This window comes from Ranitomeya imitator, unplaced genomic scaffold (genome assembly GCF_032444005.1).
Source record: "Ranitomeya imitator isolate aRanImi1 unplaced genomic scaffold, aRanImi1.pri SCAFFOLD_252, whole genome shotgun sequence".
NCBI lineage: Eukaryota > Metazoa > Chordata > Amphibia > Anura > Dendrobatidae > Ranitomeya > Ranitomeya imitator.
The window spans coordinates 134,732-157,875 of record NW_027193687.1 but is presented as its reverse complement, the minus strand read 5'-3'; the positions used below and the strand labels follow the sequence as shown (position 1 = coordinate 157,875).

The following is a 23,144-nucleotide window of genomic DNA, read 5'->3' as shown; positions in this document are numbered from 1 at the left end:
GTTGCGCAAATTGAACTGCAGACGTTTCTTGTGTCAAGTAGTAAACTTCTTTTTTTTACATTGTCACTGATACCGCTATGCATCATTTCCCATATGGTCTAGCGGTTAGGATTCCTGGTTCTCACCCAGGCGGCCCGGGTTCGACTCCCGGTATGGGAAAGTACCCTTTTCTGTACTAACTACTGATGCGTTATTTTCAGTCAAACGTATCTCAGGTACAATTTGGACTTAACCGTCAAAAATGCTGAGCACCAGCTTTTTGTCCATTCATTGCGACTTTTGGCGCAAGACTGAGTTTGGTTTCATAGCTCAAATCATTCCCAACTACCTCTTTTTACACCAAAGGTGTTAAGAGACTCAACAACCCATTTGTACTGTCTGTCATTTGGGCTCACAATTTCTTCATTATCAGAATCATTTTAGAACTGAAAGGGAAAGTTCTAAATTGGGGACAATATCTCTTAAGAAAAGAGGAATATGCTGCCCCGTGTGAGGATCGAACTCACGACCTTCAGATTATGAGACTGACGCGCTACCTACTGCGCTAACGAGGCAAGACACACAAGCTAATCTGCAGACACTTCTTGTGCAAGGCACGAAACTTATTTTTTTCATATTGTCAACGAGCTTGAAGGTATCTATTCCCATATGGTCTAGCGGTTAGGATTCCTGGTTTTCACCCAGGCGGCCCGGGTTCGACTCCCGGTATGGGAATTCACTTTTTTCTGTACTACTGCCAACATTCAAAGACTGAAATGTGTTTTGCAAATAAAAGTACTTCAGATAGAATTTGCACTTTGCAGTCAAAAATGCTGAACACCAGGGTATTTTTCATTCATTCTGACCTTTTGCACAAGATTTAATTTTGTTTCATAGCTTAACTCATTCTCAACTACACCTTTTTACTCCAAAGTGTTAGGGGCCCAACAATCCATGTGTTCTGTCTGTCATTAGGGCTCCTACTTCATTTACAATCGGAAACATTTCAGAAATTAATGGGAAAGTTCTGAGTTGGTAACACAGTCTCCTGAGAAAAGGAGGGAGTAATAAAACATGTGAGGAATAAACTCATATTCTTCAGATTGCCAACTGATATGCTAATTATGGTGTTCATGTGGAAAGTTTTAGCTTTAGTAATGTAAAATTTATTTAATCAAAGCAAAAAACTTCTTTTTTTTTTTTTTTTTTTTTTTTTTTAAACCTGTTTTGTTGGTTAGTGTAAAGCTTGCCCCATGCGGAAAAGGACCTAGCATCGCTGGTTGACTGGTTCAATTCCTGCTATGGGAGTGACCTCCTTTGGCATATGTACGCACATTCAAAAACTGCCACGAACCTTGTAGATGGAATCAGTTTAGGTTGGAACTGCTCTATGCAGCAAAAATGTCAACCACCAGAGTTTTGGGTTATTTATTTGCAACACATACCATTTGAGGTCAACGCTCAAACCATTCTTATTTCTCACTTGTAACGCCTAGGTTTTAAGGGACTCAGCAACCCTTTTTTCCCTGTCTGTTATTAGAGCTCTCCTCTTTGCTGCAATCGGTTATGTTTTGGTACTGAATGGGAAAAATCGGTGGCTCTCTAGCAAAGATGGAGACAGAATTGATTGAAAAAACAAGGGGCCAGTGCCTCTTCTGAGCATCAAAAGTTCAACCTTTAGCTTATGAGACGGATTTGCTTCCTACTGTGTTAACGAGGCAAGTTGCGCAAATTGAACTGCAGACGTTTCTTGTGTCAAGTAGTAAACTTCTTTTTTTTACATTGTCACTGATACCGCTATGCATCATTTCCCATATGGTCTAGCGGTTAGGATTCCTGGTTCTCACCCAGGCGGCCCGGGTTCGACTACCGGTATGGGAAAGTACCCTTTTCTGTACTAACTACTGATGCGTTATTTTCAGTCAAACGTATCTCAGGTACAATTTGGACTTAACCGTCAAAAATGCTGAGCACCAGCTTTTTGTCCATTCATTGCGACTTTTGGCGCAAGACTGAGTTTGGTTTCATAGCTCAAATCATTCCCAACTACCTCTTTTTACACCAAAGGTGTTAAGAGACTCAACAACCCATTTGTACTGTCTGTCATTTGGGCTCACAATTTCTTCATTATCAGAATCATTTTAGAACTGAAAGGGAAAGTTCTAAATTGGGGACAATATCTCTTAAGAAAAGAGGAATATGCTGCCCCGTGTGAGGATCGAACTCACGACCTTCAGATTATGAGACTGACGCGCTACCTACTGCGCTAACGAGGCAAGACACACAAGCTAATCTGCAGACACTTCTTGTGCAAGGCACGAAACTTATTTTTTTCATATTGTCAACGAGCTTGAAGGTATCTATTCCCATATGGTCTAGCGGTTAGGATTCCTGGTTTTCACCCAGGCGGCCCGGGTTCGACTCCCGGTATGGGAATTCACTTTTTTCTGTACTACTGCCAACATTCAAAGACTGAAATGTGTTTTGCAAATAAAAGTACTTCAGATAGAATTTGCACTTTGCAGTCAAAAATGCTGAACACCAGGGTATTTTTCATTCATTCTGACCTTTTGCACAAGATTTAATTTTGTTTCATAGCTTAACTCATTCTCAACTACACCTTTTTACTCCAAAGTGTTAGGGGCCCAACAATCCATGTGTTCTGTCTGTCATTAGGGCTCCTACTTCATTTACAATCGGAAACATTTCAGAAATTAATGGGAAAGTTCTGAGTTGGTAACACAGTCTCCTGAGAAAAGGAGGGAGTAGTACCACATGTGAGGAATAAACTCATATTCTTCAGATTGCCAACTGATATGCTAATTATGGTGTTCATGTGGAAAGTTTTAGCTTTAGTAATGTAAAATTTATTTAATCAAAGCAAAAAACTTCTTTTTTTTTTTTTATTTTTTTAAACCTGTTTTGTTGGTTAGTGTAAAGCTTGCCCCATGCGGAAAAGGACCTAGCATCGCTGGTTGACTGGTTCAATTCCTGCTATGGGAGTGACCTCCTTTGGCATATGTACGCACATTCAAAAACTGCCACGAACCTTGTAGATGGAATCAGTTTAGGTTGGAACTGCTCTATGCAGCAAAAATGTCAACCACCAGAGTTTTGGGTTATTTATTTGCAACACATACCATTTGAGGTCAACGCTCAAACCATTCTTATTTCTCACTTGTAACGCCTAGGTTTTAAGGGACTCAGCAACCCTTTTTTCCCTGTCTGTTATTAGAGCTCTCCTCTTTGCTGCAATCGGTTATGTTTTGGTACTGAATGGGAAAAATCGGTGGCTCTCTAGCAAAGATGGAGACAGAATTGATTGAAAAAACAAGGGGCCAGTGCCTCTTCTGAGCATCAAAAGTTCAACCTTTAGCTTATGAGACGGATTTGCTTCCTACTGTGTTAACGAGGCAAGTTGCGCAAATTGAACTGCAGACGTTTCTTGTGTCAAGTAGTAAACTTCTTTTTTTTACATTGTCACTGATACCGCTATGCATCATTTCCCATATGGTCTAGCGGTTAGGATTCCTGGTTCTCACCCAGGCGGCCCGGGTTCGACTCCCGGTATGGGAAAGTACCCTTTTCTGTACTAACTACTGATGCGTTATTTTCAGTCAAACGTATCTCAGGTACAATTTGGACTTAACCGTCAAAAATGCTGAGCACCAGCTTTTTGTCCATTCATTGCGACTTTTGGCGCAAGACTGAGTTTGGTTTCATAGCTCAAATCATTCCCAACTACCTCTTTTTACACCAAAGGTGTTAAGAGACTCAACAACCCATTTGTACTGTCTGTCATTTGGGCTCACAATTTCTTCATTATCAGAATCATTTTAGAACTGAAAGGGAAAGTTCTAAATTGGGGACAATATCTCTTAAGAAAAGAGGAATATGCTGCCCCGTGTGAGGATCGAACTCACGACCTTCAGATTATGAGACTGACGCGCTACCTACTGCGCTAACGAGGCAAGACACACAAGCTAATCTGCAGACACTTCTTGTGCAAGGCACGAAACTTATTTTTTTCATATTGTCAACGAGCTTGAAGGTATCTATTCCCATATGGTCTAGCGGTTAGGATTCCTGGTTTTCACCCAGGCGGCCCGGGTTCGACTCCCGGTATGGGAATTCACTTTTTTCTGTACTACTGCCAACATTCAAAGACTGAAATGTGTTTTGCAAATAAAAGTACTTCAGATAGAATTTGCACTTTGCAGTCAAAAATGCTGAACACCAGGGTATTTTTCATTCATTCTGACCTTTTGCACAAGATTTAATTTTGTTTCATAGCTTAACTCATTCTCAACTACACCTTTTTACTCCAAAGTGTTAGGGGCCCAACAATCCATGTGTTCTGTCTGTCATTAGGGCTCCTACTTCATTTACAATCGGAAACATTTCAGAAATTAATGGGAAAGTTCTGAGTTGGTAACACAGTCTCCTGAGAAAAGGAGGGAGTAGTAAAACATGTGAGGAATAAACTCATATTCTTCAGATTGCCAACTGATATGCTAATTATGGTGTTCATGTGGAAAGTTTTAGCTTTAGTAATGTAAAATTTATTTAATCAAAGCAAAAAACTTCTTTTTTTTTTTTTTTTTTTAAACCTGTTTTGTTGGTTAGTGTAAAGCTTGCCCCATGCGGAAAAGGACCTAGCATCGCTGGTTGACTGGTTCAATTCCTGCTATGGGAGTGACCTCCTTTGGCATATGTACGCACATTCAAAAACTGCCACGAACCTTGTAGATGGAATCAGTTTAGGTTGGAACTGCTCTATGCAGCAAAAATGTCAACCACCAGAGTTTTGGGTTATTTATTTGCAACACATACCATTTGAGGTCAACGCTCAAACCATTCTTATTTCTCACTTGTAACGCCTAGGTTTTAAGGGACTCAGCAACCCTTTTTTCCCTGTCTGTTATTAGAGCTCTCCTCTTTGCTGCAATCGGTTATGTTTTGGTACTGAATGGGAAAAATCGGTGGCTCTCTAGCAAAGATGGAGACAGAATTGATTGAAAAAACAAGGGGCCAGTGCCTCTTCTGAGCATCAAAAGTTCAACCTTTAGCTTATGAGACGGATTTGCTTCCTACTGTGTTAACGAGGCAAGTTGCGCAAATTGAACTGCAGACGTTTCTTGTGTCAAGTAGTAAACTTCTTTTTTTTACATTGTCACTGATACCGCTATGCATCATTTCCCATATGGTCTAGCGGTTAGGATTCCTGGTTCTCACCCAGGCGGCCCGGGTTCGACTCCCGGTATGGGAAAGTACCCTTTTCTGTACTAACTACTGATGCGTTATTTTCAGTCAAACGTATCTCAGGTACAATTTGGACTTAACCGTCAAAAATGCTGAGCACCAGCTTTTTGTCCATTCATTGCGACTTTTGGCGCAAGACTGAGTTTGGTTTCATAGCTCAAATCATTCCCAACTACCTCTTTTTACACCAAAGGTGTTAAGAGACTCAACAACCCATTTGTACTGTCTGTCATTTGGGCTCACAATTTCTTCATTATCAGAATCATTTTAGAACTGAAAGGGAAAGTTCTAAATTGGGGACAATATCTCTTAAGAAAAGAGGAATATGCTGCCCCGTGTGAGGATCGAACTCACGACCTTCAGATTATGAGACTGACGCGCTACCTACTGCGCTAACGAGGCAAGACACACAAGCTAATCTGCAGACACTTCTTGTGCAAGGCACGAAACTTATTTTTTTCATATTGTCAACGAGCTTGAAGGTATCTATTCCCATATGGTCTAGCGGTTAGGATTCCTGGTTTTCACCCAGGCGGCCCGGGTTCGACTCCCGGTATGGGAATTCACTTTTTTCTGTACTACTGCCAACATTCAAAGACTGAAATGTGTTTTGCAAATAAAAGTACTTCAGATAGAATTTGCACTTTGCAGTCAAAAATGCTGAACACCAGGGTATTTTTCATTCATTCTGACCTTTTGCACAAGATTTAATTTTGTTTCATAGCTTAACTCATTCTCAACTACACCTTTTTACTCCAAAGTGTTAGGGGCCCAACAATCCATGTGTTCTGTCTGTCATTAGGGCTCCTACTTCATTTACAATCGGAAACATTTCAGAAATTAATGGGAAAGTTCTGAGTTGGTAACACAGTCTCCTGAGAAAAGGAGGGAGTAGTACCACATGTGAGGAATAAACTCATATTCTTCAGATTGCCAACTGATATGCTAATTATGGTGTTCATGTGGAAAGTTTTAGCTTTAGTAATGTAAAATTTATTTAATCAAAGCAAAAAACTTCTTTTTTTTTTTTTTTTTTTTTTAAACCTGTTTTGTTGGTTAGTGTAAAGCTTGCCCCATGCGGAAAAGGACCTAGCATCGCTGGTTGACTGGTTCAATTCCTGCTATGGGAGTGACCTCCTTTGGCATATGTACGCACATTCAAAAACTGCCACGAACCTTGTAGATGGAATCAGTTTAGGTTGGAACTGCTCTATGCAGCAAAAATGTCAACCACCAGAGTTTTGGGTTATTTATTTGCAACACATACCATTTGAGGTCAACGCTCAAACCATTCTTATTTCTCACTTGTAACGCCTAGGTTTTAAGGGACTCAGCAACCCTTTTTTCCCTGTCTGTTATTAGAGCTCTCCTCTTTGCTGCAATCGGTTATGTTTTGGTACTGAATGGGAAAAATCGGTGGCTCTCTAGCAAAGATGGAGACAGAATTGATTGAAAAAACAAGGGGCCAGTGCCTCTTCTGAGCATCAAAAGTTCAACCTTTAGCTTATGAGACGGATTTGCTTCCTACTGTGTTAACGAGGCAAGTTGCGCAAATTGAACTGCAGACGTTTCTTGTGTCAAGTAGTAAACTTCTTTTTTTTACATTGTCACTGATACCGCTATGCATCATTTCCCATATGGTCTAGCGGTTAGGATTCCTGGTTCTCACCCAGGCGGCCCGGGTTCGACTCCCGGTATGGGAAAGTACCCTTTTCTGTACTAACTACTGATGCGTTATTTTCAGTCAAACGTATCTCAGGTACAATTTGGACTTAACCGTCAAAAATGCTGAGCACCAGCTTTTTGTCCATTCATTGCGACTTTTGGCGCAAGACTGAGTTTGGTTTCATAGCTCAAATCATTCCCAACTACCTCTTTTTACACCAAAGGTGTTAAGAGACTCAACAACCCATTTGTACTGTCTGTCATTTGGGCTCACAATTTCTTCATTATCAGAATCATTTTAGAACTGAAAGGGAAAGTTCTAAATTGGGAACAATATCTCTTAAGAAAAGAGGAATATGCTGCCCCGTGTGAGGATCGAACTCACGACCTTCAGATTATGAGACTGACGCGCTACCTACTGCGCTAACGAGGCAAGACACACAAGCTAATCTGCAGACACTTCTTGTGCAAGGCACGAAACTTATTTTTTTCATATTGTCAACGAGCTTGAAGGTATCTATTCCCATATGGTCTAGCGGTTAGGATTCCTGGTTTTCACCCAGGCGGCCCGGGTTCGACTCCCGGTATGGGAATTCACTTTTTTCTGTACTACTGCCAACATTCAAAGACTGAAATGTGTTTTGCAAATAAAAGTACTTCAGATAGAATTTGCACTTTGCAGTCAAAAATGCTGAACACCAGGGTATTTTTCATTCATTCTGACCTTTTGCACAAGATTTAATTTTGTTTCATAGCTTAACTCATTCTCAACTACACCTTTTTACTCCAAAGTGTTAGGGGCCCAACAATCCATGTGTTCTGTCTGTCATTAGGGCTCCTACTTCATTTCCAATCGGAAACATTTCAGAAATTAATGGGAAAGTTCTGAGTTGGTAACACAGTCTCCTGAGAAAAGGAGGGAGTAGTACCACATGTGAGGAATAAACTCATATTCTTCAGATTGCCAACTGATATGCTAATTATGGTGTTCATGTGGAAAGTTTTAGCTTTAGTAATGTAAAATTTATTTAATCAAAGCAAAAAACTTCTTTTTTTTTTTTTTTTTTAAACCTGTCTTGTTGGTTAGTGTAAAGCTTGCCCCATGCGGAAAAGGACCTAGCATCGCTGGTTGACTGGTTCAATTCCTGCTATGGGAGTGACCTCCTTTGGCATATGTACGCACATTCAAAAACTGCCACGAACCTTGTAGATGGAATCAGTTTAGGTTGGAACTGCTCTATGCAGCAAAAATGTCAACCACCAGAGTTTTGGGTTATTTATTTGCACCACATACCATTTGAGGTCAACGCTCAAACCATTCTTATTTCTCACTTGTAACTCCTAGGTTTTAAGGGACTCAGCAACCCTTTTTTCCCTGTCTGTTATTAGAGCTCTCCTCTTTGCTGCAATCGGTTATGTTTTGGTACTGAATGGGAAAAATCGGTGGCTCTCTAGCAAAGATGGAGACAGAATTGATTGAAAAAACAAGGGGCCAGTGCCTCTTCTGAGCATCAAAAGTTCAACCTTTAGCTTATGAGACGGATTTGCTTCCTACTGTGTTAACGAGGCAAGTTGCGCAAATTGAACTGCAGACGTTTCTTGTGTCAAGTAGTAAACTTCTTTTTTTTACATTGTCACTGATACTGCTATGCATCATTTCCCATATGGTCTAGCGGTTAGGATTCCTGGTTCTCACCCAGGCGGCCCGGGTTCGACTCCCGGTATGGGAAAGTACCCTTTTCTGTACTAACTACTGATGCGTTATTTTCAGTCAAACGTATCTCAGGTACAATTTGGACTTAACCGTCAAAAATGCTGAGCACCAGCTTTTTGTCCATTCATTGCGACTTTTGGCGCAAGACTGAGTTTGGTTTCATAGCTCAAATCATTCCCAACTACCTCTTTTTACACCAAAGGTGTTAAAGGGACTCTGTCACCTGAATTTGGCGGGACTGGTTTTGGGTCATATGGGCGGAGTTTTCAGGTGTTTGATTCACCCTTTCCTTACCCGCTGGCTGCATGCTGGCTGCAATATTGGATTGAAGTTCATTCCTGTCCTCCATAGTACACGCCTGTGCAAAGCAATCTTGCCTTGTGCAGGCGTGTACTATGGAGGACAGAGAATGAACTTCAATCCAATATTGCAGCCAGCATGCAGCCAGCGGGTAAGGAAAGGGTGAATCAAACACCTGAAAACTCCGCCCATATGACCCAAAACCAGTCCCGCCAAATTCAGGTGACAGGTTCCCTTTAAGAGACTCAACAACCCATTTGTACTGTCTGTCATTTGGGCTCACAATTTCTTCATTATCAGAATCATTTTAGAACTGAAAGGGAAAGTTCTAAATTGGGGACAATATCTCTTAAGAAAAGAGGAATATGCTGCCCCGTGTGAGGATCGAACTCACGACCTTCAGATTATGAGACTGACGCGCTACCTACTGCGCTAACGAGGCAAGACACACAAGCTAATCTGCAGACACTTCTTGTGCAAGGCACGAAACTTATTTTTTTCATATTGTCAACGAGCTTGAAGGTATCTATTCCCATATGGTCTAGCGGTTAGGATTCCTGGTTTTCACCCAGGCGGCCCGGGTTCGACTCCCGGTATGGGAATTCACTTTTTTCTGTACTACTGCCAACATTCAAAGACTGAAATGTGTTTTGCAAATAAAAGTACTTCAGATAGAATTTGCACTTTGCAGTCAAAAATGCTGAACACCAGGGTATTTTTCATTCATTCTGACCTTTTGCACAAGATTTAATTTTGTTTCATAGCTTAACTCATTCTCAACTACACCTTTTTACTCCAAAGTGTTAGGGGCCCAACAATCCATGTGTTCTGTCTGTCATTAGGGCTCCTATTTCATTTCCAATCGGAAACATTTCAGAAATTAATGGGAAAGTTCTGAGTTGGTAACACAGTCTCCTGAGAAAAGGAGGGAGTAGTACCACATGTGAGGAATAAACTCATATTCTTCAGATTGCCAACTGATATGCTAATTATGGTGTTCATGTGGAAAGTTTTAGCTTTAGTAATGTAAAATTTATTTAATCAAAGCAAAAAACTTCTTTTTTTTTTTTTTTTTTTTAAACCTGTTTTGTTGGTTAGTGTAAAGCTTGCCCCATGCGGAAAAGGACCTAGCATCGCTGGTTGACTGGTTCAATTCCTGCTATGGGAGTGACCTCCTTTGGCATATGTACGCACATTCAAAAACTGCCACGAACCTTGTAGATGGAATCAGTTTAGGTTGGAACTGCTCTATGCAGCAAAAATGTCAACCACCAGAGTTTTGGGTTATTTATTTGCAACACATACCATTTGAGGTCAACGCTCAAACCATTCTTATTTCTCACTTGTAACGCCTAGGTTTTAAGGGACTCAGCAACCCTTTTTTCCCTGTCTGTTATTAGAGCTCTCCTCTTTGCTGCAATCGGTTATGTTTTGGTACTGAATGGGAAAAATCGGTGGCTCTCTAGCAAAGATGGAGACAGAATTGATTGAAAAAACAAGGGGCCAGTGCCTCTTCTGAGCATCAAAAGTTCAACCTTTAGCTTATGAGACGGATTTGCTTCCTACTGTGTTAACGAGGCAAGTTGCGCAAATTGAACTGCAGACGTTTCTTGTGTCAAGTAGTAAACTTCTTTTTTTTACATTGTCACTGATACCGCTATGCATCATTTCCCATATGGTCTAGCGGTTAGGATTCCTGGTTCTCACCCAGGCGGCCTGGGTTCGACTCCCGGTATGGGAAAGTACCCTTTTCTGTACTAACTACTGATGCGTTATTTTCAGTCAAACGTATCTCAGGTACAATTTGGACTTAACCGTCAAAAATGCTGAGCACCAGCTTTTTGTCCATTCATTGCGACTTTTGGCGCAAGACTGAGTTTGGTTTCATAGCTCAAATCATTCCCAACTACCTCTTTTTACACCAAAGGTGTTAAGAGACTCAACAACCCATTTGTACTGTCTGTCATTTGGGCTCACAATTTCTTCATTATCAGAATCATTTTAGAACTGAAAGGGAAAGTTCTAAATTGGGGACAATATCTCTTAAGAAAAGAGGAATATGCTGCCCCGTGTGAGGATCGAACTCACGACCTTCAGATTATGAGACTGACGCGCTACCTACTGCGCTAACGAGGCAAGACACACAAGCTAATCTGCAGACACTTCTTGTGCAAGGCACGAAACTTATTTTTTTCATATTGTCAACGAGCTTGAAGGTATCTATTCCCATATGGTCTAGCGGTTAGGATTCCTGGTTTTCACCCAGGCGGCCCGGGTTCGACTCCCGGTATGGGAATTCACTTTTTTCTGTACTACTGCCAACATTCAAAGACTGAAATGTGTTTTGCAAATAAAAGTACTTCAGATAGAATTTGCACTTTGCAGTCAAAAATGCTGAACACCAGGGTATTTTTCATTCATTCTGACCTTTTGCACAAGATTTAATTTTGTTTCATAGCTTAACTCATTCTCAACTACACCTTTTTACTCCAAAGTGTTAGGGGCCCAACAATCCATGTGTTCTGTCTGTCATTAGGGCTCCTACTTCATTTACAATCGGAAACATTTCAGAAATTAATGGGAAAGTTCTGAGTTGGTAACACAGTCTCCTGAGAAAAGGAGGGAGTAGTACCACATGTGAGGAATAAACTCATATTCTTCAGATTGCCAACTGATATGCTAATTATGGTGTTCATGTGGAAAGTTTTAGCTTTAGTAATGTAAAATTTATTTAATCAAAGCAAAAAACTTCTTTTTTTTTTTTTTTTTTTAAACCTGTCTTGTTGGTTAGTGTAAAGCTTGCCCCATGCGGAAAAGGACCTAGCATCGCTGGTTGACTGGTTCAATTCCTGCTATGGGAGTGACCTCCTTTGGCATATGTACGCACATTCAAAAACTGCCACGAACCTTGTAGATGGAATCAGTTTAGGTTGGAACTGCTCTATGCAGCAAAAATGTCAACCACCAGAGTTTTGGGTTATTTATTTGCACCACATACCATTTGAGGTCAACGCTCAAACCATTCTTATTTCTCACTTGTAACTCCTAGGTTTTAAGGGACTCAGCAACCCTTTTTTCCCTGTCTGTTATTAGAGCTCTCCTCTTTGCTGCAATCGGTTATGTTTTGGTACTGAATGGGAAAAATCGGTGGCTCTCTAGCAAAGATGGAGACAGAATTAATTGAAAAAACAAGGGGCCAGTGCCTCTTCTGAGCATCAAAAGTTCAACCTTTAGCTTATGAGACGGATTTGCTTCCTACTGTGTTAACGAGGCAAGTTGCGCAAATTGAACTGCAGACGTTTCTTGTGTCAAGTAGTAAACTTCTTTTTTTTACATTGTCACTGATACCGCTATGCATCATTTCCCATATGGTCTAGCGGTTAGGATTCCTGGTTCTCACCCAGGCGGCCCGGGTTCGACTCCCGGTATGGGAAAGTACCCTTTTCTGTACTAACTACTGATGCGTTATTTTCAGTCAAACGTATCTCAGGTACAATTTGGACTTAACCGTCAAAAATGCTGAGCACCAGCTTTTTGTCCATTCATTGCGACTTTTGGCGCAAGACTGAGTTTGGTTTCATAGCTCAAATCATTCCCAACTACCTCTTTTTACACCAAAGGTGTACCAAAGGTGGTAAGAGACTCAACAACCCATTTGTACTGTCTGTCATTTGGGCTCACAATTTCTTCATTATCAGAATCATTTTAGAACTGAAAGGGAAAGTTCTAAATTGGGGACAATATCTCTTAAGAAAAGAGGAATATGCTGCCCCGTGTGAGGATCGAACTCACGACCTTCAGATTATGAGACTGACGCGCTACCTACTGCGCTAACGAGGCAAGACACACAAGCTAATCTGCAGACACTTCTTGTGCAAGGCACGAAACTTATTTTTTTCATATTGTCAACGAGCTTGAAGGTATCTATTCCCATATGGTCTAGCGGTTAGGATTCCTGGTTTTCACCCAGGCGGCCCGGGTTCGACTCCCGGTATGGGAATTCACTTTTTTCTGTACTACTGCCAACATTCAAAGACTGAAATGTGTTTTGCAAATAAAAGTACTTCAGATAGAATTTGCACTTTGCAGTCAAAAATGCTGAACACCAGGGTATTTTTCATTCATTCTGACCTTTTGCACAAGATTTAATTTTGTTTCATAGCTTAACTCATTCTCAACTACACCTTTTTACTCCAAAGTGTTAGGGGCCCAACAATCCATGTGTTCTGTCTGTCATTAGGGCTCCTACTTCATTTCCAATCGGAAACATTTCAGAAATTAATGGGAAAGTTCTGAGTTGGTAACACAGTCTCCTGAGAAAAGGAGGGAGTAGTACCACGTGTGAGGAATAAACTCATATTCTTCAGATTGCCAACTGATATGCTAATTATGGTGTTCATGTGGAAAGTTTTAGCTTTAGTAATGTAAAATTTATTTAATCAAAGCAAAAAACTTCTTTTTTTTTTTTTTTTTTTTTAAACCTGTCTTGTTGGTTAGTGTAAAGCTTGCCCCATGCGGAAAAGGACCTAGCATCGCTGGTTGACTGGTTCAATTCCTGCTATGGGAGTGACCTCCTTTGGCATATGTACGCACATTCAAAAACTGCCACGAACCTTGTAGATGGAATCAGTTTAGGTTGGAACTGCTCTATGCAGCAAAAATGTCAACCACCAGAGTTTTGGGTTATTTATTTGCACCACATACCATTTGAGGTCAACGCTCAAACCATTCTTATTTCTCACTTGTAACTCCTAGGTTTTAAGGGACTCAGCAACCCTTTTTTCCCTGTCTGTTATTAGAGCTCTCCTCTTTGCTGCAATCGGTTATGTTTTGGTACTGAATGGGAAAAATCGGTGGCTCTCTAGCAAAGATGGAGACAGAATTACATAGTAACATAGTAACATAGTTTGTAAGGCCGAAAAAAGACATTTGTCCATCCAGTTCAGCCTATATTCCATCATAATAAATCCCCAGATCTACGTCCTTCTACAGAACCTAATAATTGTATGATACAATATTGTTCTGCTCCAGGAAGACATCCAGGCCTCTCTTGAACCCCTCGACTGAGTTCGCCATCACCACCTCCTCAGGCAAGCAATTCCAGATTCTCACTGCCCTAACAGTAAAGAATCCTCTTCTATGTTGGTGGAAAAACCTTCTCTCCTCCAGACGCAAAGAATGCCCCCTTGTGCCCGTCACCTTCCTTGGTATAAACAGATCCTCAGCGAGATATTTGTATTGTCCCCTTATATACTTATACATGGTTATTAGATCGCCCCTCAGTCGTCTTTTTTCTAGACTAAATAATCCTAATTTCGCTAATCTATCTGGGTATTGTAGTTCTCCCATCCCCTTTATTAATTTTGTTGCCCTCCTTTGTACTCTCTCTAGTTCCATTATATCCTTCCTGAGCACCGGTGCCCAAAACTGGACACAGTACTCCATGTGCGGTCTAACTAGGGATTTGTACAGAGGCAGTATAATGCTCTCATCATGTGTATCCAGACCTCTTTTAATGCACCCCATGATCCTGTTTGCCTTGGCAGCTGCTGCCTGGCACTGGCTGCTCCAGGTAAGTTTATCATTAACTAGGATCCCCAAGTCCTTCTCCCTGTCAGATTTACCCAGTGGTTTCCCGTTCAGTGTGTAATGGTGATATTGATTCCCTCTTCCCATGTGTATAACCTTACATTTATCATTGTTAAACCTCATCTGCCACCTTTCAGCCCAAGTTTCCAACTTATCCAGATCCATCTGTAGCAGAATACTATCTTCTCTTGTATTAACTGCTTTACATAGTTTTGTATCATCTGCAAATATCGATATTTTACTGTGTAAACCTTCTACCAGATCATTAATGAATATGTTGAAGAGAACAGGTCCCAATACTGACCCCTGCGGTACCCCACTGGTCACAGCGACCCAGTTAGAGACTATACCATTTATAACCACCCTCTGCTTTCTATCACTAAGCCAGTTACTAACCCATTTACACACATTTTCCCCCAGACCAAGCATTCTCATTTTGTGTACCAACCTCTTGTGCGGCACGGTATCAAACGCTTTGGAAAAATTGAGATATACCACGTCCAATGACTCACCGTGGTCCAGTCTATAGCTTACCTCTTCATAAAAACTGATTAGATTGGTTTGACAGGAGCGATTTCTCATAAACCCATGCTGATATGGAGTTAAACAGTTATTCTCATTGAGATAATCCAGAATAACATCCCTCAGAAACCCTTCAAATATTTTACCAACAATAGAGGTTAGACTTACTGGCCTATAATTTCCAGGTTCACTTTTGGAGCCCTTTTTGAATATTGGCACCACATTTGCTATGCGCCAGTCCTGCGGAACAGACCCTGTCGCTATAGAGTCACTAAAAATAAGAAATAATGGTTTATCTATTACATTACTTAGTTCTCTTAGTACTCGTGGGTGTATGCCATCCGGACCCGGAGATTTATCTATTTTAATCTTATTTAGCCGGTTTCGCACCTCTTCTTGGGTTAGATTGGTGACCCTTAATATAGGGTTTTCATTGTTTCTTGGGATTTCACCTAGCATTTCATTTTCCACCGTGAATACCGTGGAGAAGAAGGTGTTTAATATGTTAGCTTTTTCCTCGTCATCTACAACCATTCTTTCCTCACTATTTTTTAAGGGGCCTACATTTTCAGTTTTTATTCTTTTACTATTGATATAGTTGAAGAACAGTTTGGGATTAGTTTTACTCTCCTTAGCAATGTGCTTCTCTGTTTCCTTTTTGGCAGCTTTAATTAGTTTTTTAGATAAAGTATTTTTCTCCCTATAGTTTTTTAGAGCTTCAATGGTGCCATCCTGCTTTAGTAGTGCAAATGCTTTCTTTTTACTGTTAATTGCCTGTCTTACTTCTTTGTTTAGCCACATTGGGTTTTTCCTATTTCTAGTCCTTTTATTCCCACAAGGTATAAACCGCTTACACTGCCTATTTAGGATGTTCTTAAACATTTCCCATTTATTATCTGTATTCTCATTTCTGAGGATATTGTCCCAGTCTACCAGATTAAGGGCATCTCTAAGCTGTTCAAACTTTGCCTTCCTAAAGTTCAATGTTTTTGTGACTCCCTGACAAGTCCCCCTAGTGAAAACAAATTGATTGAAAAAACAAGGGGCCAGTGCCTCTTCTGAGCATCAAAAGTTCAACCTTTAGCTTATGAGACGGATTTGCTTCCTACTGTGTTAACGAGGCAAGTTGCGCAAATTGAACTGCAGAAGTTTCTTGTGTCAAGTAGTAAACTTCTTTTTTTTACATTGTCACTGATACCGCAATGCATCATTTCCCATATGGTCTAGCGGTTAGGATTCCTGGTTCTCACCCAGGCGGCCCGGGTTCGACTCCCGGCACGGGAAAGTACCCTTTCCTGTACTAACTACTGATGCGTTATTTTCAGTCAAACGTATCTCAGGTACAATTTAGACTTAACCGTCAAAAATGCTGAGCACCAGCTTTTTGTCCATTCATTGCGACTTTTGGCGCAAGACTGAGTTTGGTTTCATAGCTCAAATCATTCCCAACTACCTCTTTTTACACCAAAGGTGTTAAGAGACTCAACAACCCATTTGTACTGTCTGTCATTTGGGCTCACAATTTCTTCATTATCAGAATCATTTTAGAACTGAAAGGGAAAGTTCTAAATTGGGGACAATATCTCTTAAGAAAAGAGGAATATGCTGCCCCGTGTGAGGATCGAACTCACGACCTTCAGATTATGAGACTGACGCGCTACCTACTGCGCTAACGAGGCAAGACACACAAGCTAATCTGCAGACACTTCTTGTGCAAGGCACGAAACTTATTTTGTTCATATTGTCAACGAGCTTGAAGGTATCTATTCCCATATGGTCTAGCGGTTAGGATTCCTGGTTTTCACCCAGGCGGCCTGGGTTCGACTCCCGGTATGGGAATTCACTTTTTTCTGTACTACTGCCAACATTCAAAGACTGAAATGTGTTTTGCAAATAAAAGTACTTCAGATAGAATTTGCACTTTGCAGTCAAAAATGCTGAACACCAGGGTATTTTTCATTCATTCTGACCTTTTGCACAAGATTTAATTTTGTTTCATAGCTTAACTCATTCTCAACTACACCTTTTTACTCCAAAGTGTTAGGGGCCCAACAATCCATGTGTTCTGTCTGTCATTAGGGCTCCTACTTCATTTCCAATCGGAAACATTTCAGAAATTAATGGGAAAGTTCTGAGTTGGTAACACAGTCTCCTGAGAAAAGGAGGGAGTAGTACCACATGTGAGGAATAAACTCATATTCTTCAGATTGCCAACTGATATGCTAATTATGGTGTTCATGTGGAAAGTTTTAGCTTTAGTAATGTAAAATTTATTTAATCAAAGCAAAAAACTTCTTTTTTTTTTTTTTTTTTTTTTTTTAAAACCTGTCTTGTTGGTTAGTGTAAAGCTTGCCCCATGCGGAAAAGGACCTAGCATCGCTGGTTGACTGGTTCAATTCCTGCTATGGGAGTGACCTCCTTTAGCATATGTACGCACATTCAAAAACTGCCACGAACCTTGTAGATGGAATCAGTTTAGGTTGGAACTGCTCTATGCAGCAAAAATGTCAACCACCAGAGTTTTGGGTTATTTATTTGCGCCACATACCATTTGAGGTCAACGCTCAAACCATTCTTATTTCTCACTTGTAACTCCTAGGTTTTAAGGGACTCAGCAACCCTTTTTTCCCTGTCTGTTATTAGAGCTCTCCTCTTTGCTGCAATCGGTTATGTTTTGGTACTGAATGGGAAAAATCGGTGGCTCTCTAGCAAAGATGGAGACAGAATTGATTGAAAAAACAAGGGGCCAGTGCCTCTTCTGAGCATCAAAAGTTCAACCTTTAGCTTATGAGACGGATTTGCTTCCTACTGTGTTAACGAGGCAAGTTGCGCAAATTGAACTGCAGAAGTTTCTTGTGTCAAGTAGTAAACTTCTTTTTTTTACATTGTCACTGATACCGCTATGCATCATTTCCCATATGGTCTAGCGGTTAGGATTCCTGGTTCTCACCCAGGCGGCCCGGGTTCGACTCCCGGTATGGGAAAGTACCCTTTTCTGTACTAACTACTGATGCGTTATTTTCAGTCAAACGTATCTCAGGTACAATTTGGACTTAACCGTCAAAAATGCTGAGCACCAGCTTTTTGTCCATTCATTGCGACTTTTGGCGCAAGACTGAGTTTGGTTTCATAGCTCAAATCATTCCCAACTACCTCTTTTTACACCAAAGGTGTTAAGAGACTCAACAACCCATTTGTACTGTCTGTCATTTGGGCTCACAATTTCTTCATTATCAGAATCATTTTAGAACTGAAAGGGAAAGTTCTAAATTGGGGACAATATCTCTTAAGAAAAGAGGAATATGCTGCCCCGTGTGAGGATCGAACTCACGACCTTCAGATTATGAGACTGACGCGCTACCTACTGCGCTAACGAGGCAAGACACACAAGCTAATCTGCAGACACTTCTTGTGCAAGGCACGAAACTTATTTTTTTCATATTGTCAACGAGCTTGAAGGTATCTATTCCCATATGGTCTAGCGGTTAGGATTCCTGGTTTTCACCCAGGCGGCCCGGGTTCGACTCCCGGTATGGGAATTCACTTTTTTCTGTACTACTGCCAACATTCAAAGACTGAAATGTGTTTTGCAAATAAAAGTACTTCAGATAGAATTTGCACTTTGCAGTCAAAAATGCTGAACACCAGGGTATTTTTCATTCATTCTGACCTTTTGCACAAGATTTAATTTTGTTTCATAGCTTAACTCATTCTCAACTACACCTTTTTACTCCAAAGTGTTAGGGGCCCAACAATCCATGTGTTCTGTCTGTCATTAGGGCTCCTACTTCATTTCCAATCGGAAACATTTCAGAAATTAATGGGAAAGTTCTGAGTTGGTAACACAGTCTCCTGAGAAAAGGAGGGAGTAGTACCACATGTGAGGAATAAACTCATATTCTTCAGATTGCCAACTGATATGCTAATTATGGTGTTCATGTGGAAAGTTTTAGCTTTAGTAATGTAAAATTTATTTAATCAAAGCAAAAAACTTCTTTTTTTTTTTTTTTTTTTTAAACCTGTCTTGTTGGTTAGTGTAAAGCTTGCCCCATGCGGAAAAGGACCTAGCATCGCTGGTTGACTGGTTCAATTCCTGCTATGGGAGTGACCTCCTTTGGCATATGTACGCACATTCAAAAACTGCCACGAACCTTGTAGATGGAATCAGTTTAGGTTGGAACTGCTCTATGCAGCAAAAATGTCAACCACCAGAGTTTTGGGTTATTTATTTGCACCACATACCATTTGAGGTCAACGCTCAAACCATTCTTATTTCTCACTTGTAACTCCTAGGTTTTAAGGGACTCAGCAACCCTTTTTTCCCTGTCTGTTATTAGAGCTCTCCTCTTTGCTGCAATCGGTTATGTTTTGGTACTGAATGGGAAAAATCGGTGGCTCTCTAGCAAAGATGGAGACAGAATTGATTGAAAAAACAAGGGGCCAGTGCCTCTTCTGAGCATCAAAAGTTCAACCTTTAGCTTATGAGACGGATTTGCTTCCTACTGTGTTAACGAGGCAAGTTGCGCAAATTGAACTGCAGAAGTTTCTTGTGTCAAGTAGTAAACTTCTTTTTTTTACATTGTCACTGATACCGCTATGCATCATTTCCCATATGGTCTAGCGGTTAGGATTCCTGGTTCTCACCCAGGCGGCCCGGGTTCGACTCCCGGTATGGGAAAGTACCCTTTTCTGTACTAACTACTGATGCGTTATTTTCAGTCAAACGTATCTCAGGTACAATTTGGACTTAACCGTCAAAAATGCTGAGCACCAGCTTTTTGTCCATTCATTGCGACTTTTGGCGCAAGACTGAGTTTGGTTTCATAGCTCAAATCATTCCCAACTACCTCTTTTTACACCAAAGGTGTTAAGAGACTCAACAACCCATTTGTACTGTCTGTCATTTGGGCTCACAATTTCTTCATTATCAGAATCATTTTAGAACTGAAAGGGAAAGTTCTAAATTGGGGACAATATCTCTTAAGAAAAGAGGAATATGCTGCCCCGTGTGAGGATCGAACTCACGACCTTCAGATTATGAGACTGACGCGCTACCTACTGCGCTAACGAGGCAAGACACACAAGCTAATCTGCAGACACTTCTTGTGCAAGGCACGAAACTTATTTTTTTCATATTGTCAACGAGCTTGAAGGTATCTATTCCCATATGGTCTAGCGGTTAGGATTCCTGGTTTTCACCCAGGCGGCCCGGGTTCGACTCCCGGTATGGGAATTCACTTTTTTCTGTACTACTGCCAACATTCAAAGACTGAAATGTGTTTTGCAAATAAAAGTACTTCAGATAGAATTTGCACTTTGCAGTCAAAAATGCTGAACACCAGGGTATTTTTCATTCATTCTGACCTTTTGCACAAGATTTAATTTTGTTTCATAGCTTAACTCATTCTCAACTACACCTTTTTACTCCAAAGTGTTAGGGGCCCAACAATCCATGTGTTCTGTCTGTCATTAGGGCTCCTACTTCATTTCCAATCGGAAACATTTCAGAAATTAATGGGAAAGTTCTGAGTTGGTAACACAGTCTCCTGAGAAAAGGAGGGAGTAGTACCACATGTGAGGAATAAACTCATATTCTTCAGATTGCCAACTGATATGCTAATTATGGTGTTCATGTGGAAAGTTTTAGCTTTAGTAATGTAAAATTTATTTAATCAAAGCAAAAAACTTCTTTTTTTTTTTTTTTTTTTTAAACCTGTCTTGTTGGTTAGTGTAAAGCTTGCCCCATGCGGAAAAGGACCTAGCATCGCTGGTTGACTGGTTCAATTCCTGCTATGGGAGTGACCTCCTTTGGCATATGTACGCACATTCAAAAACTGCCACGAACCTTGTAGATGGAATCAGTTTAGGTTGGAACTGCTCTATGCAGCAAAAATGTCAACCACCAGAGTTTTGGGTTATTTATTTGCACCACATACCATTTGAGGTCAACGCTCAAACCATTCTTATTTCTCACTTGTAACTCCTAGGTTTTAAGGGACTCAGCAACCCTTTTTTCCCTGTCTGTTATTAGAGCTCTCCTCTTTGCTGCAATCGGTTATGTTTTGGTACTGAATGGGAAAAATCGGTGGCTCTCTAGCAAAGATGGAGACAGAATTGATTGAAAAAACAAGGGGCCAGTGCCTCTTCTGAGCATCAAAAGTTCAACCTTTAGCTTATGAGACGGATTTGCTTCCTACTGTGTTAACGAGGCAAGTTGCGCAAATTGAACTGCAGAAGTTTCTTGTGTCAAGTAGTAAACTTCTTTTTTTTACATTGTCACTGATACCGCTATGCATCATTTCCCATATGGTCTAGCGGTTAGGATTCCTGGTTCTCACCCAGGCGGCCCGGGTTCGACTCCCGGTATGGGAAAGTACCCTTTTCTGTACTAACTACTGATGCGTTATTTTCAGTCAAACGTATCTCAGGTACAATTTGGACTTAACCGTCAAAAATGCTGAGCACCAGCTTTTTGTCCATTCATTGCGACTTTTGGCGCAAGACTGAGTTTGGTTTCATAGCTCAAATCATTCCCAACTACCTCTTTTTACACCAAAGGTGTTAAGAGACTCAACAACCCATTTGTACTGTCTGTCATTTGGGCTCACAATTTCTTCATTATCAGAATCATTTTAGAACTGAAAGGGAAAGTTCTAAATTGGGGACAATATCTCTTAAGAAAAGAGGAATATGCTGCCCCGTGTGAGGATCGAACTCACGACCTTCAGATTATGAGCCTGACGCGCTACCTACTGCGCTAACGAGGCAAGACACACAAGCTAATCTGCAGACACTTCTTGTGCAAGGCACGAAACTTATTTTTTTCATATTGTCAACGAGCTTGAAGGTATCTATTCCCATATGGTCTAGCGGTTAGGATTCCTGGTTTTCACCCAGGCGGCCCGGGTTCGACTCCCGGTATGGGAATTCACTTTTTTCTGTACTACTGCCAACATTCAAAGACTGAAATGTGTTTTGCAAATAAAAGTACTTCAGATAGAATTTGCACTTTGCAGTCAAAAATGCTGAACACCAGGGTATTTTTCATTCATTCTGACCTTTTGCACAAGATTTAATTTTGTTTCATAGCTTAACTCATTCTCAACTACACCTTTTTACTCCAAAGTGTTAGGGGCCCAACAATCCATGTGTTCTGTCTGTCATTAGGGCTCCTACTTCATTTCCAATCGGAAACATTTCAGAAATTAATGGGAAAGTTCTGAGTTGGTAACACAGTCTCCTGAGAAAAGGAGGGAGTAGTACCACATGTGAGGAATAAACTCATATTCTTCAGATTGCCAACTGATATGCTAATTATGGTGTTCATGTGGAAAGTTTTAGCTTTAGTAGTGTAAAATTTATTTAATCAAAGCAAAAAACTTCTTTTTTTTTTTTTTTTTTAAACCTGTCTTGTTGGTTAGTGTAAAGCTTGCCCCATGCGGAAAAGGACCTAGCATCGCTGGTTGACTGGTTCAATTCCTGCTATGGGAGTGACCTCCTTTGGCATATGTACGCACATTCAAAAACTGCCACGAACCTTGTAGATGGAATCAGTTTAGGTTGGAACTGCTCTATGCAGCAAAAATGTCAACCACCAGAGTTTTGGGTTATTTATTTGCACCACATACCATTTGAGGTCAACGCTCAAACCATTCTTATTTCTCACTTGTAACTCCTAGGTTTTAAGGGACTCAGCAACCCTTTTTTCCCTGTCTGTTATTAGAGCTCTCCTCTTTGCTGCAATCGGTTATGTTTTGGTACTGAATGGGAAAAATCGGTGGCTCTCTAGCAAAGATGGAGACAGAATTGATTGAAAAAACAAGGGGCCAGTGCCTCTTCTGAGCATCAAAAGTTCAACCTTTAGCTTATGAGACGGATTTGCTTCCTACTGTGTTAACGAGGCAAGTTGCGCAAATTGAACTGCAGAAGTTTCTTGTGTCAAGTAGTAAACTTCTTTTTTTTACATTGTCACTGATACCGCTATGCATCATTTCCCATATGGTCTAGCGGTTAGGATTCCTGGTTCTCACCCAGGCGGCCCGGGTTCGACTCCCGGTATGGGAAAGTACCCTTTTCTGTACTAACTACTGATGCGTTATTTTCAGTCAAACGT

At 40.7% G+C, this 23,144-nt stretch overlaps 33 non-coding genes across 33 annotated transcripts; 21 read left to right on the top strand and 12 right to left on the bottom strand.

Annotated features, from left to right (window-relative positions):
- Positions 1 to 87: 87 nt before the first annotated feature.
- TRNAE-CUC (transfer RNA glutamic acid (anticodon CUC)) lies at positions 88 to 159 on the top strand. Its single transcript has one exon. It is a non-coding gene; the product is annotated as a tRNA-Glu (tRNA).
- Positions 160 to 481: 322 nt separating this feature from the next.
- TRNAM-CAU (transfer RNA methionine (anticodon CAU)) lies at positions 482 to 554 on the bottom strand. The gene has a single exon. It is a non-coding gene; the product is annotated as a tRNA-Met (tRNA).
- Positions 555 to 642: 88 nt separating this feature from the next.
- Positions 643 to 714, top strand: TRNAE-UUC (transfer RNA glutamic acid (anticodon UUC)). The gene has a single exon. It is a non-coding gene; the product is annotated as a tRNA-Glu (tRNA).
- A 1,468-nt stretch (positions 715 to 2,182) lies between these two features.
- TRNAM-CAU (transfer RNA methionine (anticodon CAU)) lies at positions 2,183 to 2,255 on the bottom strand. The gene has a single exon. It is a non-coding gene; the product is annotated as a tRNA-Met (tRNA).
- Positions 2,256 to 2,343: 88 nt separating this feature from the next.
- TRNAE-UUC (transfer RNA glutamic acid (anticodon UUC)) lies at positions 2,344 to 2,415 on the top strand. Its single transcript has one exon. It is a non-coding gene; the product is annotated as a tRNA-Glu (tRNA).
- Positions 2,416 to 3,483: 1,068 nt separating this feature from the next.
- Positions 3,484 to 3,555, top strand: TRNAE-CUC (transfer RNA glutamic acid (anticodon CUC)). The gene has a single exon. It is a non-coding gene; the product is annotated as a tRNA-Glu (tRNA).
- Positions 3,556 to 3,877: 322 nt separating this feature from the next.
- TRNAM-CAU (transfer RNA methionine (anticodon CAU)) lies at positions 3,878 to 3,950 on the bottom strand. Its single transcript has one exon. It is a non-coding gene; the product is annotated as a tRNA-Met (tRNA).
- Positions 3,951 to 4,038: 88 nt separating this feature from the next.
- TRNAE-UUC (transfer RNA glutamic acid (anticodon UUC)) lies at positions 4,039 to 4,110 on the top strand. The gene has a single exon. It is a non-coding gene; the product is annotated as a tRNA-Glu (tRNA).
- Positions 4,111 to 5,176: 1,066 nt separating this feature from the next.
- TRNAE-CUC (transfer RNA glutamic acid (anticodon CUC)) lies at positions 5,177 to 5,248 on the top strand. The gene has a single exon. It is a non-coding gene; the product is annotated as a tRNA-Glu (tRNA).
- Positions 5,249 to 5,570: 322 nt separating this feature from the next.
- Positions 5,571 to 5,643, bottom strand: TRNAM-CAU (transfer RNA methionine (anticodon CAU)). The gene has a single exon. It is a non-coding gene; the product is annotated as a tRNA-Met (tRNA).
- Positions 5,644 to 5,731: 88 nt separating this feature from the next.
- TRNAE-UUC (transfer RNA glutamic acid (anticodon UUC)) lies at positions 5,732 to 5,803 on the top strand. Its single transcript has one exon. It is a non-coding gene; the product is annotated as a tRNA-Glu (tRNA).
- A 1,069-nt stretch (positions 5,804 to 6,872) lies between these two features.
- On the top strand, positions 6,873 to 6,944 carry TRNAE-CUC (transfer RNA glutamic acid (anticodon CUC)). The gene has a single exon. It is a non-coding gene; the product is annotated as a tRNA-Glu (tRNA).
- Positions 6,945 to 7,266: 322 nt separating this feature from the next.
- TRNAM-CAU (transfer RNA methionine (anticodon CAU)) lies at positions 7,267 to 7,339 on the bottom strand. The gene has a single exon. It is a non-coding gene; the product is annotated as a tRNA-Met (tRNA).
- Positions 7,340 to 7,427: 88 nt separating this feature from the next.
- On the top strand, positions 7,428 to 7,499 carry TRNAE-UUC (transfer RNA glutamic acid (anticodon UUC)). Its single transcript has one exon. It is a non-coding gene; the product is annotated as a tRNA-Glu (tRNA).
- Positions 7,500 to 8,564: 1,065 nt separating this feature from the next.
- Positions 8,565 to 8,636, top strand: TRNAE-CUC (transfer RNA glutamic acid (anticodon CUC)). Its single transcript has one exon. It is a non-coding gene; the product is annotated as a tRNA-Glu (tRNA).
- Positions 8,637 to 9,289: 653 nt separating this feature from the next.
- On the bottom strand, positions 9,290 to 9,362 carry TRNAM-CAU (transfer RNA methionine (anticodon CAU)). The gene has a single exon. It is a non-coding gene; the product is annotated as a tRNA-Met (tRNA).
- Positions 9,363 to 9,450: 88 nt separating this feature from the next.
- Positions 9,451 to 9,522, top strand: TRNAE-UUC (transfer RNA glutamic acid (anticodon UUC)). The gene has a single exon. It is a non-coding gene; the product is annotated as a tRNA-Glu (tRNA).
- A 1,461-nt stretch (positions 9,523 to 10,983) lies between these two features.
- On the bottom strand, positions 10,984 to 11,056 carry TRNAM-CAU (transfer RNA methionine (anticodon CAU)). The gene has a single exon. It is a non-coding gene; the product is annotated as a tRNA-Met (tRNA).
- Positions 11,057 to 11,144: 88 nt separating this feature from the next.
- On the top strand, positions 11,145 to 11,216 carry TRNAE-UUC (transfer RNA glutamic acid (anticodon UUC)). Its single transcript has one exon. It is a non-coding gene; the product is annotated as a tRNA-Glu (tRNA).
- A 1,066-nt stretch (positions 11,217 to 12,282) lies between these two features.
- On the top strand, positions 12,283 to 12,354 carry TRNAE-CUC (transfer RNA glutamic acid (anticodon CUC)). The gene has a single exon. It is a non-coding gene; the product is annotated as a tRNA-Glu (tRNA).
- A 333-nt stretch (positions 12,355 to 12,687) lies between these two features.
- TRNAM-CAU (transfer RNA methionine (anticodon CAU)) lies at positions 12,688 to 12,760 on the bottom strand. Its single transcript has one exon. It is a non-coding gene; the product is annotated as a tRNA-Met (tRNA).
- An 88-nt stretch (positions 12,761 to 12,848) lies between these two features.
- TRNAE-UUC (transfer RNA glutamic acid (anticodon UUC)) lies at positions 12,849 to 12,920 on the top strand. The gene has a single exon. It is a non-coding gene; the product is annotated as a tRNA-Glu (tRNA).
- Positions 12,921 to 16,637: 3,717 nt separating this feature from the next.
- On the bottom strand, positions 16,638 to 16,710 carry TRNAM-CAU (transfer RNA methionine (anticodon CAU)). The gene has a single exon. It is a non-coding gene; the product is annotated as a tRNA-Met (tRNA).
- Positions 16,711 to 17,943: 1,233 nt separating this feature from the next.
- TRNAE-CUC (transfer RNA glutamic acid (anticodon CUC)) lies at positions 17,944 to 18,015 on the top strand. The gene has a single exon. It is a non-coding gene; the product is annotated as a tRNA-Glu (tRNA).
- Positions 18,016 to 18,337: 322 nt separating this feature from the next.
- TRNAM-CAU (transfer RNA methionine (anticodon CAU)) lies at positions 18,338 to 18,410 on the bottom strand. Its single transcript has one exon. It is a non-coding gene; the product is annotated as a tRNA-Met (tRNA).
- Positions 18,411 to 18,498: 88 nt separating this feature from the next.
- On the top strand, positions 18,499 to 18,570 carry TRNAE-UUC (transfer RNA glutamic acid (anticodon UUC)). Its single transcript has one exon. It is a non-coding gene; the product is annotated as a tRNA-Glu (tRNA).
- Positions 18,571 to 19,637: 1,067 nt separating this feature from the next.
- On the top strand, positions 19,638 to 19,709 carry TRNAE-CUC (transfer RNA glutamic acid (anticodon CUC)). The gene has a single exon. It is a non-coding gene; the product is annotated as a tRNA-Glu (tRNA).
- Positions 19,710 to 20,031: 322 nt separating this feature from the next.
- TRNAM-CAU (transfer RNA methionine (anticodon CAU)) lies at positions 20,032 to 20,104 on the bottom strand. The gene has a single exon. It is a non-coding gene; the product is annotated as a tRNA-Met (tRNA).
- An 88-nt stretch (positions 20,105 to 20,192) lies between these two features.
- Positions 20,193 to 20,264, top strand: TRNAE-UUC (transfer RNA glutamic acid (anticodon UUC)). Its single transcript has one exon. It is a non-coding gene; the product is annotated as a tRNA-Glu (tRNA).
- Positions 20,265 to 21,331: 1,067 nt separating this feature from the next.
- TRNAE-CUC (transfer RNA glutamic acid (anticodon CUC)) lies at positions 21,332 to 21,403 on the top strand. The gene has a single exon. It is a non-coding gene; the product is annotated as a tRNA-Glu (tRNA).
- A 322-nt stretch (positions 21,404 to 21,725) lies between these two features.
- Positions 21,726 to 21,798, bottom strand: TRNAM-CAU (transfer RNA methionine (anticodon CAU)). Its single transcript has one exon. It is a non-coding gene; the product is annotated as a tRNA-Met (tRNA).
- An 88-nt stretch (positions 21,799 to 21,886) lies between these two features.
- TRNAE-UUC (transfer RNA glutamic acid (anticodon UUC)) lies at positions 21,887 to 21,958 on the top strand. Its single transcript has one exon. It is a non-coding gene; the product is annotated as a tRNA-Glu (tRNA).
- Positions 21,959 to 23,023: 1,065 nt separating this feature from the next.
- TRNAE-CUC (transfer RNA glutamic acid (anticodon CUC)) lies at positions 23,024 to 23,095 on the top strand. The gene has a single exon. It is a non-coding gene; the product is annotated as a tRNA-Glu (tRNA).
- The last annotated feature ends 49 nt before the right edge of the window (positions 23,096 to 23,144 follow it).